Below are 18,939 nucleotides of genomic sequence, written 5' to 3' on the forward strand. Positions count from 1 at the left end.
TGCGGTTGACCAGAAAATGCAAACTCTGTTCATCCTAATGGACTCAGACACAAGAACTGATGGACTGACCACACATTGGAATGTAGATTCCTTGGGGGGGGCGCTTCAAACACACCCCAGTTTTCTAATTCTTTCAGCACTGCAATATTCTGCTTCTGTCTCGCAGCGAGGGCGCCTTAAATTTCACGTGTACACGTCGGCATCCGCGCCCTCATATGTGATTACTGTGAATCAACTCTTTGTGCATGGCTCAAGTCATAAAACAGAAGAGAAAGAACATCGTTATGCTGGTGGGGCACCTCACTAAAACGCTCCAGTGACAGAAAATGAAAAGCTGTAATTCCTCCTGTGAAGTGAAGTCTGACTTGTCGGAGTAAAGCACTTCCTATCCTTTTGTTCAGATCTCAAAGGGAATTATAGAGGAGAGAGTCAGATATGGCTGTTAATAAGAGCAGCGAGCCCTGACCTGATGAACGTCGAAGTGATTTAGACCATGACAGTTGTATTAAACTAATGAAAATGCCTTGCTTTAACCTGGATATTCATTTTTTTTTTTTTTTTTTTGCACCTTCTTCCGGGCTTATAAAAACATAGTAAATCTGGCATATTTTACAGTCGGGGAACTATATAAATCTTTGTCATACTCTTTTTCTGCAAGGCCATCAGTTGATGAAGATAGCAGATGTTTTTTTTTTTTTCTTCCATTTCAGAATTGATGCCATCAGCTCTCATATTGATAAGGAAAGAGAAAGCGGTGGTGGTGGTGGTGGTGGGGGCCTAGGTGAGGTGGCAGTGGGGGGTGGGGGGGGGGGGCTGGAGATCAATGGGCTAATAAAACAAATCGATAGAATGAAACCACAGAAAAAAGTGAAGTCATTAATTTGCAGAGACAGGATGATCCCACCAACCACAGGCATTGATTAGAAATGAGGTCTGTGGAGAACCTTCAGGGGGTATCATATTAGTGGAGGGAAACAATGGCCTGGGTGGGGGGTGAGGGTGGTGGGGCTGGCGGGTGTTTGGAGGTGGGGGGGTGTTGGTGGTGGTGGTGGTGGGGTCGCTGTCCTCCGAGGGTTTGCAGCTGAGCCGATGCAGGAGAATAGGTTAACCGGCGGATCAATGTCCCCTTCAGGAGAACTCAAAGAAATCGCGGGCACAATGTTTGCTCACTGCGGCGCACTGTCAACACAATATCTGCAGGTGCGATGTTTCCCCTCGGCTTTCAAACGCAGTCCTATCGATCCCCCCCCCCCCCCCGCTCTGCTCTCCTCTTAAAACCAAGTGTACTCAAGCATGATTATGATATTGAATACATCATAGAGTACAAAGAGGTCTGCAAATAGGGTCAGAGGTGAGGACTAATGTTCCATTTTTATCAATATTATTATTGTTAATCATGATTTGTAATCAATAATATTGGACTGAGTTATGCACACGGCCGCCTATTACCCAATGACGAGAGCGCGGTGGAGTGCGCAAGATCTCATAGGTTGCGAAGAACCTTATAAAAGGTCTTGTGCTTATATTTGTGGGGAGAATCACGATGTTGCACACACTAAAGCTGATGTACCGACAGGGTAAAACTCATGATTGCGTCCGAATTGCATCCATTGGTATGGGATGTCAAGTAGATTAGATTTTGAGGTGAGAGCTTTGGAGGCAGTGCAAAATACAAGGAAGAGTTCATGCTTATGGTAATGTTTTAGTCAAGACCACCTAATCTAACCAGAGCATCCCAAGATCAAGACATGACCAAGACCTTATGGGAGCAAGACCAAGTCAAGGCCAAAGTGTGGGCTTGAGTACTACAATGCTAGCTAATGGACTAATGTCCAGTTTTGTACATTGTACATTGAAAAATGCTCTTGAACAAAGATGTATTGTTCATCAAAGTTTCCTCAGCTGGCCCACCATGATTTTTTCTTTTTTATCTGCAGACTTATTATCTATTTTATAAGTCATATCTCTTCGCGAGTCTCTCCGGGAATCACTTCTTTTCTTGTTTTTCTTCTATTGTTCTTGTGTAAGCAGTCTAACGCACACAAAACCTCCATTTAGTTATTTCTGTTTGATACCACTCACCCCCTACAAAACACATGCAAACCAAAATCTCAGGATTTCAGTAAATCGGGCCTGAACTTCAGCTTCATGAATGGTCTTTTTCTAAATTCTGAACCTGAAAATCTGCAAAGTTTCCCCACTGGTCAGGGTTTGTCCGATCTGCAGACGCAGCATAGCTTTTCTGCCGGCGTTTGGGCAAAAGAGAGCAAAGAAAAGCAGGTGATGTGAGATTGACGACTTAAATACTTCATCAATCAATGCTGCAGCCAATGTGTTGTTTGGTGATTGGTGGAGAATTCAGGCAATCCATCTTTCCCTACCAGCAACTGGCATTCGAGATTCTCCTCAGGTTCTCCATGTATTGCCTTTATTTCTTTATTTTCAGAGTTAACCTAGGCTGCAGGTGTGTGTGTGTGTGTGTGTGTGTGAGTGTGTGTGTGTGTGTGTGTGTGTGTGTGTGTGTGTGTGTGTGTGTGTGTGTGTGTGTGTGTGTGTGTGTGTGTGTGTGTGTGTGTGTGTGTGTGTGTGTGTGTGTGTGTGTGTGTGTGTGTGTGGGGTGGGGGCCTCCGTGCTGTTCCTTCACCTGTTATTAGAGTCCTTTAGACATGTATGCTGCTGCAAAGTGCACCCCCCCCCCCCCCCCCCCCACACACACACACACACACACACACACGTCAATTCACCATCAGTCCTAACATACTAACTAAATCATTCCAGAGAAATTTGAAGGCATTAGTATAATTACCGTAATTATATGTAAATGAGATTATAACCAAGACGACTGGCAGTGTACATAAGCTTTGAAACTGTTGGTTTTTTTTGTTTTTGTTGTTTTTTTTTTATTTAATTGAGAGTTGTCTGGTGTATTTTGGCGGGGATGTTTTACATTACAGGTTGTACGTCGACCAGGAATACAAGCCTAAATGCTAATACGCTGCTGAAAGTGTGCAGGGGGACGCTTAACAAGCCAAATTGTACAATGGAAAACTGACATTCCGCAGCCAGTAAAATCTAAACTGAACTGAGGGTTTGGTTAAAGAAAGTCTGATTCACAGCCTTAAAAGCAGAAAAACCACAGAGTTAAAGCTGTTGTCCCACATAAACAAAATTTTCCATTGCAAGGTGGCAATGTTTAGTTTTGTCAGAATTGTGCTTCTTTTTAATGGAAAGAAAACACAATTAAACAACACATTTTGAGTTAATACATGTTTGACAGGAGTGATATGGACATAATGGTGGATAAGGAATGAAAAGAAAAGGTTTAGGCATACTAAAAACTATCCAACGACAACGAGGAGTCCCGAATGTGTCAAATCAGAGCTGATATTATTACCGCATACATTTTCCTTCCGTGATTACCGAGCACACACGCAGCACTTTCTCTCTTTTCACACTAATCCCCGGCCTTTCTTTTCCTCATCTCACTGCACCCCCCCACCCCCCTCCCCTCCATGTGGCCGCAGTAATACTGAAGCCCGTGGGTTTCGCTTAATTAAAATACATCCTTTTTGTGTTCCCCTCGGAGTCCAGTGATAGAATAACTATGCAACGGGGTTAGCTGTATTTAGCTCCTTGAGGAGTTAGCCAATGTTGTGTCAGGCAGCAGCTCACAGCTAAATCAACAACCACCCTGTAAAGAAGGGAGGAGGAGAGGAAGAGGAGAGGAGGGGATAGGGGGGGGCTTTTTCTCACACCGGGGCGACATTTTCATGCTAAGCTCCGAGCTTGAACTGAAATCCTCTCACTTATCCTCAAATCCAAGATGAAATACTGTCAGATGTAGTGTGATCCGGGGAATCTGGTGAGAGAGTGACGGGCCGAGCGGAGAGACGTATGAGTGACTGATGGTGAGAGGCACAAGCGTGTGCGGATAAGTGTGTGAGGAGGAGGAGGAAGAGGAGGAGGAGACTGTGAGGGGAGGAGGAGGAGGAAGAGGTTTTATACAATGATTTGTCAGAGGAAGAGTGAGTGACTCAGATGTCAGTTTGATGCCCTGCAGCCAAGGACACAGAGGAAACAACAGCGGCGAACTGGACTCAACTGTCTTTTTCATTTAGCAAAGCATTTTGAATATAAATACATCCCCATTTTTTTTAAATGATTAGTCATTTTGCACAAACAGTTAAAAACAAAGTTGAAGTGAATATTTGTTGAATCAATCGCTAATATTAATAAATCCATAGTACCAGACAATCAAACGCTGAGCGGTTTATCCATAGTGAGGTGTTTTAAATTATTCTAATCATGGTTACGATAATAGTGATCTTTCCTCTGTTTTTGTAACTTATTTTTCTTACAGTTTGAAGGAATGTTTTGTTTCCAGTAGCATTTATATAGTTGTAGTCCAGGGATTATTAATTAGCAAAATTTTTCACTTTAAGCTGATTTTTGTTTATGGAGAAATCAATTCAGTATATAGACTTAATTAGAGTTACACCTGGGGAAAAAAATCCTGTTTTTCTTTTTCATTCAGATGTTTTTTATTGTGTGTTCTATCCTTCTTTATTTCTATGACACTGTACATACATAAATAATGCAGCTTTACACTGAAAACAAACACAGTCCCTTCTGCACACTCACACACACACACACACACACACACACACAAGGAAAATCCTACAGTTAAAAATCTAAATTGAAGGTTTAACATGCATGAAAGAATAATGACAAAAAAACAGTAACTATGCAAAAACTGGAAAAAGTACTAAGAGGAAGTCAGATGACTAGGTATATGATATATGGAAAAGAGGTTAATAGAGAGAATAAATTAATAAATACAAATCAGTTTAAAGCCTGGTGGCTCAAAACAGGGAAACAGGGGGTGTTTTCTATTGGATCCTATGTAAGTGCCAGACTGTGCTGCCCTCTGCTCTTCAGGCTGTTATGTAAATAACACAGTAGGAATAAAAGCTAGATTTTTAACATTGAGGTGATTCCAAACACATGAAGTACACTGCTGTGCTTTTATTCATCTTACAGGAACTAAAACTTTCCATCTACCTATCGACTATTTTGGCGTGGACTATTTTGTATACTTTTTTGTTTTGAAGTTATACTTTGCGCCACAACAAAAAAGAAAAAAAAAGTTTAAATTTGATTATTGTTATTAAACTATTTTACGTATCTGGTCCACTCAAGAAGAAATTGGGCTGGATGTGGCCCCTGAAATAAAATGTGCTGTATTAGATGATCTGACTAATTTCCCCAAAATTGGTATGGTCTTATATTATAACTGATATGTTATCTGATGCATAGCATGGAAAGCAGCTACTTTCCAGACACTACTGAGATCTGATGGAAAGCTGCAGTGAGGACGTTATCACATTGGCCATTTCTAAAGTGATCAAAACCCTGTTTAACTTTCCAATATCTATAATGATTCCATTTCGATCACAACACCAGAATATGCATTACTCCATAGATCAACATATGTGATGAACAAACAAAAGTGAATAATACTTTCTTGTTTCACAAGTGTAACTAACAAAAGTTGTTAAATATTTGAAGGTTGCATACATAGACTAACTGCTAACATCCTCTCATATAACATATAACATCTATCATTTTTGCCTGAGCAGTAAAATACTAATAAATGGTGAATAAAAGTTAGAAAAAGTATGACGCAAAAGTGCAGACATAAACAAAAGGTTAAAAAAGCAGATTGGGGCATATTTAAGGTAAACTGGATTATGTGTCTTTATCAATGCAGTGCATGCATTTAAAAAACAGTACAATTGTTCATATTCTGATACTTTCATATCTATGTTTTTGCATTTTTAAGAAGGCATTTACTGTTTCTCCTTGCAAAGGCGGGCTCATCTCATGCGAATTCAAAGACACGTCACTCATATTGGTATTTACAGTTATTAAATCTCTGAGGAACCTCCACAGATTGTGCCAATATTTGACTTAATTAAATCCACTATCAAAAAGAGATTCAAACACATTCGGCCTTCAGGGTGAGGGCAGTGCTAACAGATATGCTAACTGCTAACAGACAGCTCAGGTTCAGGGACCGTTGTGGGACACATGCACAAGGTTTTCAACCCTTACCAGACATTAGTTTCCATCTATCGTTGCCACAAACTGATCAAATGTGCACTATTGTACTATTTAAAACTCCGTTAAAACATATTTATCTTTCGTTCCTGCTCCCGCACATGCTATCTGTACATGGTAATGATGTCGACACAGAAGTGAGAGCTCTGGAGCGCTGCAGTCAGATGCTTTATGTGGGATATTGGGGCTTGATATTTGGAGGGTGTGTACGTCCCTCATCTCTGAATAGCTCTAAGGCACGAGCAGGAAATGGAGTCCTGGCATTTTGTTTTGCATCAGTGCTCCTCTTTATTAGAGAGGAACAGAATCGGCATAGAATAATAATTGGAAAATTGTAAGCTTGCTTTCATTATAATTAGCGAGATCACAGGATGCAATAATCCAATTATTTTACTTAAAAGCAAGTTCCCCCGTCCCTCCGCAACGCCGTGCGGCGGGAAGTGCGGGCCTCGTCGGAAAAAAAAGAGCGAGGCGAGCCTCGCCGCCCGCCTCTCCCACCTTCCTTTGACTACATGTAAACACCAGCATGCTTGAGTGTGCCCAGACAGCTGAACATACACTGACATATGAACGCCATTTAGGCCCGCCATAAACACACACGTGCGCACACCTCAACAACATACAAATAATTGAGTAAGATTTGCTGGTACATTAAGTTTAATGTGTTTGACATTCGGCGGGGGGGAAGGGGGGTGGAGGGGGGGAGGCCACGGTGCAGGGCGAGGAGCGGAGTGGCCGCTCCGCGTCTTTCTTCAATCAGGGAACCGCGGGGGCTTCGTTTTACAGCAAACCCAGACCCGTCAGAGCTAATTAGCGCCGCCGCAAATGGACGCAGGTCGCGGCTCTCAGCGGATTGGTCCGCGAAAGGTGGGGGGGGGGGGGGGTCAAACCTCCGGTATGGAATGATATAAACAATCATCTATAGACCACAAACCAATCAATGCCTTTTAACACTATCCACTTCCTGCTTGGCTCCTCTCAAAGGCCAAAGGTCAACGTGCAAAAAAAAAAAGAGGGCTGGTTTGAGAGTCGGAAATTCAAACTGCTGATTGTCTGTTCATCTGTATTCTGGCAATCTAAACACGGGCAGAAATATCAAGCACGTTCACATCCAATTTGTCATAGGATCTGTTTTCTCTTGCTTCTTGGGGTAAATAATAGGTTTTAAAAAAAAAACAACAACAAGTAATGGTCCATAAATGTGTTCTTTTTGGGCAGTTTGAAGCTAATACTACAGTGTGTGTTTTCATGCACGCTGAATGAGGCCACTTCAACATCAACATGAAGTTCCGCAATTAGCTGAGCACAGAGAAAGGACAGAGGGAGGAGGAGGAGGAGGAGGAGGAGGAGGAGGAGGAGGAGAAAGATGGAAACCAACGCTCGAGGAATTGAATTACCGGAGCCTTTTCTCATTATCATTTAGCCGTCTTTTACGGCCCACCAGCAAGAGATGATGTTCCCATGACCCCCACACAATGCGCCGACATATTATTCAATCCTGCCTCGATGAAATTCCTGCAAATAAAACCTTTGTGCCGGGCAACAGCTAATTATTTGACAGATTGCTTCCCCCCCCCCCACACTCCCCTCCTCCTTCTGGCTCAGGTTACAGTGAGTGGAGTGGCCATGTTTTTTTGGGTCTGCCTCCTTCCAGCACTCTCCCCGAGCCCCCCCGGTGCACAGAGGGGCCACTTTGACAAAATCCCAGAGGGCCTCATTCTTTTGAGGAGATTATATATTTCATTCCCCACCAGCACCACAACACCCCCCCCCCCCCCCCCCTCCCCGTGCGCTCCAGCCATCTATCCATCCAAAATCAGGGGACCATGATGTGTGTGTGTGTGTGTGTGTGTGTGTGTGTGTGTGTGTGTGTGTGTGTGTGTGTGTGTGTGTGTGTGTGTGTGTGTGTGTGTGTGTGTGTGTGTGTGTGTGCGTGTGTGCATGTGTGTACATAGATATCTCTTTTCATGTGGGTGTGACAGTAGTCGCTCCGTCGGTTGTTTTCTTTGATTTTTCCCATGAAAGTAAAGTGAGAAGAAGACAAAAGAGTACATGAAAGTTAGAAAAATATATGCGTGAACTATGTGTTTGGTTTGTTAACTCTACTTACACGTCTTCCATCAACTACTGCACCTATGAAAAGACCACCACCACCCCCCCATAACACTAAATTAAAGAGTTGGGAACATTAAGGGATTAAAGTTTTGGGTGGGCATGCCTTTGGCTGCGGTTCAGTCCACTAATAACAAGAGTTTGTCATTATAGCGTTCGGACATGGACCACCAAGATAAATGCCAACACATGTTTGAAATATCTGGAGAGTAATGGCATTTTTTTCTACCCGCAGCGCCTTTTCGTCTTCCCCCGGTAAAGATCCCGCATTGACTTGGACACGCCGACATCTTTAGTTTGATCTGTTGCTTGTTCTGCACGCGGGCAGGTGGAGTAATTCAGAGGGACGGAGGTGTTGACAGAGGTAAACACGGAGGTGGAGGTGGGACGTTTACATCATGTGCCTTTAAATATTTCTGTAACATAACTGAGATCATACGCTGATAGTGAGGTACAAATCACTCTCACACACGCACACACACGCACAAATGTTTCAAGTGATGAAAGAAAAAAAAAAAAACATGTTGAAGTTATGATCACATAGTTTGATTTTTGAAGTCAGAAATTAAGGAGTGTGTGTGTGTGTGTGTGTGTGTGTGTGTGTGTGTGTGTGTGTGTGTGTGTGTGTGTGTGTGTGTGTGTGTGTGTGTGTGTGTGTGTGTGTGTCTGATTTGTGAACTTGTGGCTAAAATAAGTTCACTGAATTGTCATTCATTCATGAATCTTTGACTGAACACTCAACTGCAACATTTCAATAAAAAGACAAAAATTGAATCAAAATTTGAATTTCAATTATATTAAATATGATTCTGTCACATAAATATTGAATGTAGCCACAAAGAACCAAATATTGGTCATTCTACAAGTGAATCTACTTTGTTTTCCATTGTGTTTTCTTCTAAATCTAAAAATAAATCTCTTTCTTTTTTTTTTTTCATATTTTATAGTGATGCGTATTAACCCACAACACTTTTGCCTCCAAGCAGCAGAACCAAAAAGGGAACTGTTATTTCTGCTGCAATGCTTTTGGAAATTGCCTCTGTTGATTATTTCTTAAAATAAGGAATTGGTGTCATATAATGTAACAACTGAAAAATGGAAGTTGGATTCAGATTGAAAGGAAACAGAGCAGACAGTGTGTACTTTGCACGACATGATTCTCTAAAATACTCAAACTCTGGATCGACACATATAGAAGCATGTGATTCACTTGTTATTGACATGAAAAACTTTTAAGTTGAAGACACTTTATCACCCTAAAAGATTGAAAATGTGCCTAAAACAACCAAACCTTTGTTTAAAGGTATACTTAAAAACTACTGGGGTGCTTTTCATCTGTTTATAGTGCAGCGGTGAGCACATGCATATCGAATGTGTTTATTATGTTACTAATCACAACCAGTTTTGTGTATTTAATGCAAATTTCTTCTCTTGCAAAAGTCACCTACTGTTGGTAAAATATTAATTTAAAATGTGTGAGTTATATTAGTGAGAGAGATTATTGGGAGTCGATATAAAAGAGTCCCAGTAGGACTTCGTCCATGTCACATTTATAGAAAAAGAAACATGGGGAACAAGTATAAAGTGCCTTTTTGGAGTGCTAAAGTCAAATTAATATTTTAAATACACAGCCAATAAAAAGTGTGCCACGATATCTAACAATGAGAGTAGTGAGTAGCAAGGCAGATCTACTCTCTAAATATTTTTTTTTTTTTAAATGCCAGCATGCTCTCACTACTGACCGTGTTTCATATTTATAACCAGTACAATTAAATATATGTATGGTGCATACCAGTTTACTGTGTATCTAATTTTACTGATATCTGTTTGGTACTTTCTGTGATGATTGCGCCTCCCTGTAAGTATAGCAGCTGATTTGAATAAGGAATGACACTGGTTTCCAATTCAAAGCTCTATTGTGGCACATATTGAGTCATTTTTCTTGAATTTACAGTCAAATGTGAGTTTTCTCTGACAAAAAACATTAATACATTTCAATAAATTAGAAGGTGTCATCAGCAAAATACTGCTGTCGCTCTGTCATACCTGCTTTATGGGTTCTACTTGGTCCTCCAGAGATCAGAAAGCAACTTCCTGGTTCACAAAAACAAAAACAAGAGTGTCCCTCTTTAGACACCCCCACCCCCCGTCTCGTGCAGTCAGATGCTCGCCGGTTGCTTGTCTGGGACGTGTTCACCTGGCATGAACCCAAGTCAGGCGAGCCTGGAGTATTCATTGCTCGACCTGGGTGAAGGTCATAGAGTCCAGACCTTCCCCTGCTCCGCTCCCCAGCGAGCAAACATATGGTGGCAGAGCACCTTGAACATGTTGGGGTGACCAGAACTACTTGGCCCGAGTTACAAAAGAGTAAAATTGTGCTAAAAGGAGGTCCGGGCCCAACCTGGTGAACGGGTGGATAAGGAGGGAGTTGAAGGCGGCGGCCAGCGATGACTAGTTGCTCGCACACGTTGAGATCCGTGTGAAGACGTAGCCTTTTTATTTCTCCTGTTTCTGTTGATATAAATGCCCGTAATCATAAGGTAGAATATCATCGCCGCGTTGTTCAAACAGCCAAGCCTCGGCTAATCGCTTCCACGTTTTCCTCACTGTTAAGCTCATTAGTGGGTGACCTAAAGGCATGTAGGGAAAAAAAAAACAAAAACAAAAAAAAGGACAAAATCATTGGGTAATGGATGCTTGCTGTTTTGAGACAGTAAAAATAAACAGGTCTGTGGCTTCCATAATGAATTTGCTGTGAACGTCGACGCCGGAGTGCGAGTTGAACCCAAACGTCCGGCTAATAACCCCACCGGTTATTATCTGCACGCGCTGGCGTACACTGTATGATGGTTTGTGTGTCAGTGTGTCGTGTGTGTGTGTGTGTGTGTCTTGGAGCTGGATGGAGATGATGACTTGCCTGTTCGACTTTGTGAATGGGGATGTGAGAGTGTCTCTGGTGGCTGAGCGTCCGGCCCAGGTGGCGACGAGGAGGCCGACTTCATTAGCCTTAAAGAGGAAACAAAGGAAGATGCATCGTGAAAAAGTGCCATCCCTCATCTGCGAGGCCAACGCCTGACACATTAGGAATCTGTATGCTCAATTAACCACTGGCAGGCTCATTTTTCCTCTCTCTCTCTCTCTCTCTCTCTCTCTCTCTCTCTCTCTCTCTCTCTCTCTCTCTCTCTCTCTCTCTCTCTCTCTCTCTCTGAGCACATCACACTGGACTGAATGAAGACTTAATGTTTATAGGGTCTGAACACCTTTTGTGTAGCAGCTGGATCCCAAAAAGTTTTTTTTTTTTTGTTTGTTTTTTTCTGAATGTCGCTGAAATAATTTATCATCGCAAGATTAAATCAAACAATGTTTAAAGACTGAAAAAAAAGCCCTCTTCTCAACCATTTATTTTTCTTCTTGCAGGGGGAAAAGAATTCGGAGGCCCCAACCGGAGACGAAAAGCTTGAATCTTTAACTTCTGAAGTCCAATATTGATGTGAGTTCTACCCATAAATGAAAGTTTACATTTGGACTGAGTCACACAGTCCAATATTCAACCAAAACCCCACAAAGCCATCTTAGTTACATAGTCATGGACTATTCTAGACAGTCTCATTTACTAAGATAAGAAATAGACCGTTTGTTTACATGCACTGTATCAGAGATCAGCTCAGAATAGCGTTATAACTAGCATTGCATGATAAGAGTATTCAATTGAGTTTTGCATGCATTGGAGTTAGTGATTGGAAAAAATTCACAGGAGAAAATTATCAAATGTGTGAGAGCGATACAGCAAATAAATATGAATGTGACAACCAAAATAATAAAATGCTTTGGGAGATAATCTGCGAGAAAATGAAGAGCAAGAGAAGATATTCAGAAAAGATTGCAAGAGCTAAAACCGCAAATACCTGTAAATAAAGTCCACAATTAAAAGCCATGGTGAGAAACCAGTAAGGCTCCTCCTGCGGAAATGTGTTAAAAACAAAACTAATCATCAAGAATTTTCAAATGTGGTGAATTACATCGTGCCCCGTTTACACGAGACCATTAACGTTGTTAATGTTTATAGCGTATTGTTCTCTGTGTGTGCGTGTGAGTTCATCACAAAAACAAACAACAGCACCCACTAGTGGCCCCACATGAAAACTATGACGTTTTCAGCATGTCTCCCATTTCCGTGCAAACGCACATCATTTTCAAAATGTTGCCATGTAAACACGAGAGTCTTCCACAACGAAAATACAAAAACTTTAACCTTAAATTTTGAACAGGTTCGATATTTGGGCTTTTTCTCAGTATTTTGCATTTTCTGAAACACACACAACATTCATGAAGGCAAACACACTTAATCATTTGAACATCAGCTTCTCTCCCATTTTCATAAGCTCATACTTTGCGTCGATCAGGCCTGCAGATGAATATAAATCAGTCATCTGTATCATTAATGCTGTTTTGTGGGCCCTGCCATTAAAAAGGAATGTTTGAAATCACTCCAATGGAACCAGGCAATGTTTTGTTTCTTTGTTCATTTGTCATAAAAACCCATTACTCACAATGCACCTGCCAAGCCAACAATGTGTTTTTTTTAGGTTTATGTGTGATTTTTGTGGTGCAGACTTATACATATTCCTGCACCATAATACCTAGTTTTAAGCCTCATATAATGGTGGCTGTACGAAATCGAACTTTGTCTGGATGGAAATGATTCAGTAACACTCAGATTTGAACGTGGATCATCAGTGTCCATTAAGTTGACAGATACTGTAAAAGAACTATATATATATATATATTTAAATACAGTGTAATCCTTCCTTCTGTCCTCCCTGAATTGCCTTAAAAGATAAAGCACATTCGTGACAGAAGCTGAGACAACCTGAGGATTCTTATCTGGAGCCCACTGTGAAAATTGACAAATGACACCTGGTCGGTGGTGGGCCAGTGGTGGGCCAGTGTTGGACCAGTGGTGTGTGGAAAGGGTCACCGTGATACACATCAGCCTTTGATTAACGAGTTGCGCTGAAAGCTCTTTAAAAATCACCGGGGTCACGGCTTAAGAGGCCTCCATCCAACACTTCGCCACACTTCACAGGATCAACTATTTTTTTTGTTGTCTTTTATTATCGGACCCTCACCCTGTTTTCCCTCTACCCCCTCCCCACCGCTACCTCTTTTTTGAGGCCTATCGGAGAGATGAAAAATGGCGTGCAGCTGGCCGAGCACTTCCTTCCTCTTGCCGGGGTCAACAGTTCGCCGTGCTGATAGAGACCCCCACACTGTCCCCGCACTCACACAGGTTGCAGCCGTCACTTCACCTGCATTTACTGATGTCCCGTCGCTCCGTCCGTGCTTCCGTCAACGTCTTTCTCTGATGATCCAAACATCCTTTTAAGATGAATCTTTCAAATGTGCCACACCCAAAAAAAAACATGTTGCAAAACCAGATTAATCATAAATGTTTGGGGGAAAAAATTTAGTTTACTTTCCTCTATTTGCCTGAAACTATCACAAATGGCTTCTTATTATTATACTTTTACAATGTAACCTCTTTGAGGTTAAACTAAGTTTTGGAATAAATTGTTAAATATTAAACTCTGTAAACTATTTAACCTTTAAGCTCGTTGCACTGTAAGTTGAAGTGTTTATTAATGTGTCGTTTGAATATAGAAGGAAAATCAAGTTTGCAACGGTCATTTTTACACAGTAATGAAACATCCTGAATTAACCGTCATTCAGCTGAGAAATACACACAATCCTGTATGCACTCAGCAAAATTTAAACCAAAAAAAAAAAAGTGTTAGATATTTTCAAAATGTCTGAATAATAATTTGTCAAAATAATGAATAGGAATGTTTCTGTTTGTGAAAGGCCACTTCAGATTACACAGCTTGTATTTCACTTTAGAGGAGAAAACTAATATTATGATGTATTTAGAAAAAAAGTGATTATTGTTTCCATCCATTTAAAACTCCGAATAGATGAGCCCAAATCAAATTGCAATTATCAAAAAAATTATATTTAATAATAATAATGTCTATATATATAAAATATATATATATAAAATTTAACCCTGCTTTGAATATTCAGTGTCCTCATGTTGCAGTACCTCCAGCGGTAAACTGTTGTGTCCTGATGTTGTTGATGTGTGTGGTGGAGAACAGTGGGACTGACAGACGGTCACATTTTGAGTGCCTTCAAAAAGAAAGAGGTGCTAATCATAATGCTGAGCTGGCCTTGTTGAGCTGCTAATTACCTCCATTATGAAGATGCAGGGGCCTGATCAGAGGCTTCTGTGCGTGTGTGTGTGTGTGTGTGTGTGTGTGTGTGTGTGTGTGTGTGTGTGTGTGTGTGTGTGTGTGTGTGTGTGTGTGTGTGTGTGTGTGTGTGTGTGTGTGTGTGCGTGCGTGCGTGCGTGCGTGCGTGCGTGCGTGCGTGCGTGCGTGCGTGCGTGGCGATTAAGATGAGGATTTTCGTCCGTCCTGAGGAGGGAGGCAACTGGGGGTACGGGGAGAAAAGAAGAGGGAAGGGAGGGGTTGTTGTTGTTGGTGGCTGCCGGGGGAGGAGGGTGTGTGTGTGTGTGTGTGTGTGTGTGTGTGTGTGTGTGTGTGTGCCCCCCTCTTCTGGAGACGAGTCCTGACCTTCTCATTTCATCCTCATTAGTATCTCATGTCAACAGAGCAGACACTCCTTAATCATCTGGTATCATCCCAGGACTATGCACACACACACGCACACACACACACACACACACACACACACACACACACACACACACACACACACACACACACACACACACACACACAAGAAGACGCAGATAAATATAAACTTACCAAGTTATGGGTGCCTCTCAAATAATTCAAATATCATTGAAAAATATAACATTTTTGTCACTTATTTCCAAATTCATAACGTAAGATTTGATACATTTTGTAAATTGTTTTTGTTAGTTTTGTTTGTTTTGTGAGACAGTCTAATATATTGTTCTTTATTGATTTTTAATATATTATAAATGATAATTGTTAAATATCACACTTTGAATGTTGATGAACTACAAGAAAAAATAAATGGAAATTGAATTGCTTGAGTTATGGATAAAATGTACTTTCTGGTTATAGTCTGATGGGGGTTTTTTTTTGCAATAGATTCACTTTTCTAACCGCTGACAGCAATTCAATCTAAAACACTCTGACGTCTATTAGCTGGATTCATATTGAACTGATTCTTCATCTAAAGAGAAAACACACCCAGCCTCTCTCCTGGCCTTGCATCATGTGATCAGCAGCAGTAGCAGTAGCGGCGTGGCGTAGGGCGGGCTCGTCTGTCTGTGTCGGCCTCTGTGCCACGGAGGCCCCAGCAGGGTCGGGGTGGGGGGGGGCTTGGGGAGCGGGGTGCCAGCACAAATGAGCTCCATTCATTTCCCCCACTTCGGCATATGGTGGCCCATTGTCCTCGGCCACAGAGGCAGAAGTGATGCAATTTGTTGGCATGTCCTGTCATTTTCACAAACTGTCCGTCCCACTGAGGCTGGCCTGAAGACAAGCAAGGGCAGCGTGTTGTTTCACACACACACACACACACACACTCACACATTTGACAACACTTACACGTGTGTGACGTTAATCCAGAGGCATATGTGAGGGGAAAAAAATATGTTGATGAACTACAAGAAGAATGAGAGTAAATCTTTCACGAGATTATTTTATATAGTATCTGTGTCAATCCCTGCTGTTTTTCATGTTATTTACATCATAAGATCTAATCTAATCTGGGCTTTAAGACACGATAGGTTCCTTGTTTTGCTTCGAACACAAAGAGATCAGCCCTGGGGGGGGGGGAAAAACAACAACACATGTGTTTATTAAAATGCAGCAGCGCACAGTGAAACTGGAGGATTTGAGAGTGAGAGTGAACCGGTGGAGCATGTTCCTCGTTTCACTATGCCACGCTCCGATCGGCCGTCTGACCGGCAAACGGGAAGGAGTTCTCCTTCAACTTCCCCAAAATACACAGCAGCCAACTTTTGACATGAGATGCACAATATACGAGGCGTCTAGACATCGAGGTCAGACGGAGGAAAGCATATGATCGCAGAGTCATGCACAAATATATGGCACTCGGAGGGTCGAAGGTCACTGAACTCATTCCACGCTAACGTTTCTCTGTGTGCCGCCGTGGTGTCACTCAATTCTGTGCGAGTACGTTGGAGGTTTTCCCCTGGTTTGTCAGCCCGGCGTGAGGCCGCACCCCGCACTCCCCCCCCCCCCCCTTATATATGTGACGGGGAACTCTCCACCACACTCACTAAAGAAACCAACAGAGGCGAGGCACCTTCAGACAGAAGTCGACTTCACTTCTTCAGCTTTGAAGATTGATGACGTCGCTCCTGGTTCCAGTAGGTATAAGGAGCAAGTAGCACCTCGGAGACTCATTACACCTCGGCGAGATTTGGAAAATGGAGTGACACTGCTCCTGATTACGCGATTCATCATTTGTATCGGGGCTGGGTCGCTCTCTCGCTCACGCCATTCTCCACAACTGTACCAGAAGCAGCTCTGCAACTCCCATCCTCTGCTACGAGAATGAAACCAATATCCACAAGTTTGGGTATTCTTAATTCATCGTCCAGCACAAACATTTAACCAGGCTCATCTGATACTCCAGTCATACATCCCTGACCTCGATCCCGGTCACTTCTCCTGCACCCCACCACTACCGCCTCCCAGCTTGTTCCTCCAGCCGCCATGCTGGGGGGGGAACCGCGCTCCCGCCACGGCCCCGTGCTTAACCCTATTTGTAGCCTCCAACCCCCGCCTGTCCTTCCCCAACCTGTCAGAGACCGGCTTCCCATGTCCATCAGCGGGTGATGGATGCGGTGGAAGGTCGTCACCCCACTCTGCAGAGTTCACTGATCCCATCAGCCATGCAGACACCTCCAAATCATAGTGGCGGGGGGACTTCGCAAGAAATCATACTTCCAGAGGAGGCGACCTGCAGCGAGCGCTTCAGACGGAGACGCGTCAACGCCGAGACGATCGCACTCCGTATGTTCAACGGTTGTCACGCACGCTTTGAGAAGATTCTAAAGGACGAGCTAATCCGACGTCTTCAAAGAAGCCTGCACTCAAAAGTAAATCATTTTAGACAATATTGAGATCATCACAGCCTGTTCATGAGGTTTACAAGGATTTTATCAGATAAACAAGAGTATGTGAAGATAACAAGCTCGTGATTATAATGATTATTATTATATAGGGCACATGTATCATCAATTCAGGTACAGAAAATTATACACGATAACATATACAGTACTTCCATAATAGATGTATTAAAGTTCTCAATGAAATAATTTTTTAACTACTATGCATCAGGTTTGAAAACTATCACATTTCTGTTTTTTGGTTTCATATTAACTATATATAAGTAAGCCTAGATGTTACATAACTTAGCATTTCCAAGCCCAAACACGATTATTCAATTCCATATGATGTGGCTAATGTAATGCCACTAATCGCCACTAGGTTTACTGTCAAATAAGGCCACGTTTATTTAACAATGTGTCAAGTGAAAACTCGAAAGACTGTGTAGTTACCATTCCCATGAGTGCTGTTGGTTGTTTTTTCGAAGGAACGCACACATGGCTGCAGAGAAGAATACACTATAAATACTAACAATCACAAGTACACAGATATTTGTATGGACAGACGATGAAGTTGCATTGCTACTCAGGGTTACTGTCAATATGAACTGGGAGACAAGACACTCTGGAGGAAAACTTTGTACTCACTTCTGTGTGCAGAAGAACTGTTTTCTATGGCAATAGTGCAGAGAAGCAGCATTTCAAAAAAAGTTGTAGTTACAGAGAGACGGAGTCATAGCATTTTCTAAAAGTTGAGTTTTCCCCCGTTCCTATGGAGTCCAAAAGTTCCAAAAAGTGCCATTTTGATAAAGTTGCATTTTCATTGGTTCTGAGCATCATTGTGTAAACTGACCAAAATGTTCCATTTCCACTTGAAGTTGTCATGTAATCGGAGCCTAAGTGACATTATTATAATTTCCAAAGTTGCTTGTTACTTTTGTTGTACATGGAAACACTTCAGGATTAGGTAAAGCTGTTACTGACTCACTAAACTCCTGTTTACTGCTGGAGGACCACTTCAGTGCTCTTACACGTCTTGCTAATTTGAGACTAAGGACCTGCTCTTCAGAGGTTTGCCTCTATAAAGACTCCAGACACATGTCGAAGACAACCAAATACTCTCCATGGTGAACGTGGGCCAACATACACAGATACAGTAGCATTTCCAGCAGATCTTTCTCATGTATACAAGGCCTAATGCATGCCACATCCTCACTTGAATACTCCTGTTTACTCATGAACATTAACAGTGTATTTTAACACTCATTATACAGGATATTGGGAAATCAGGCCTTGACACCCTCATATTCCTGCATCCTGCTTCCACTGTGTGCAACACTAGAGTATATAAAGAGGAAATTAAACAGCTTTCACAACTTACAGATTGTTTATGTTTGCTAAAGTGTGAAAATTTATTGCATTCTCCCTAAACCGAGGCTCTTCTTCTCATTAAATGGATATCCAAGCACCACTACTAAAAAAAAAAAAAAATCGCAATGATTTGCCCAATGTTATTTCCCATAAAATGCAATGAAATGTGATTGCACCCCGGTATAAACTAGTGAAGAGTCTCA

At 42.0% G+C, this 18,939-nt stretch overlaps 1 long non-coding RNA gene across 1 annotated transcript in view; it reads left to right on the forward strand.

Moving 5' to 3' along the window:
* Positions 1-12,681, forward strand: part of LOC308132976 — a 63,703-nt gene extending 51,022 nt beyond the window's left edge. The window contains exons 3-4 of the long non-coding RNA XR_013936712.1: positions 8,468-8,596; positions 11,650-12,681. This is a non-coding gene — a long non-coding RNA (uncharacterized lncRNA). The remainder of the gene's footprint in view (positions 1-8,467; positions 8,597-11,649) is intronic.
* Positions 12,682-18,939: the final 6,258 nt, after the last annotated feature.

The sequence above is a fragment of the Blennius ocellaris genome (assembly GCF_963422515.1).
Source record: "Blennius ocellaris genome assembly, chromosome: 8".
Taxonomy (NCBI): domain Eukaryota; kingdom Metazoa; phylum Chordata; class Actinopteri; order Blenniiformes; family Blenniidae; genus Blennius; species Blennius ocellaris.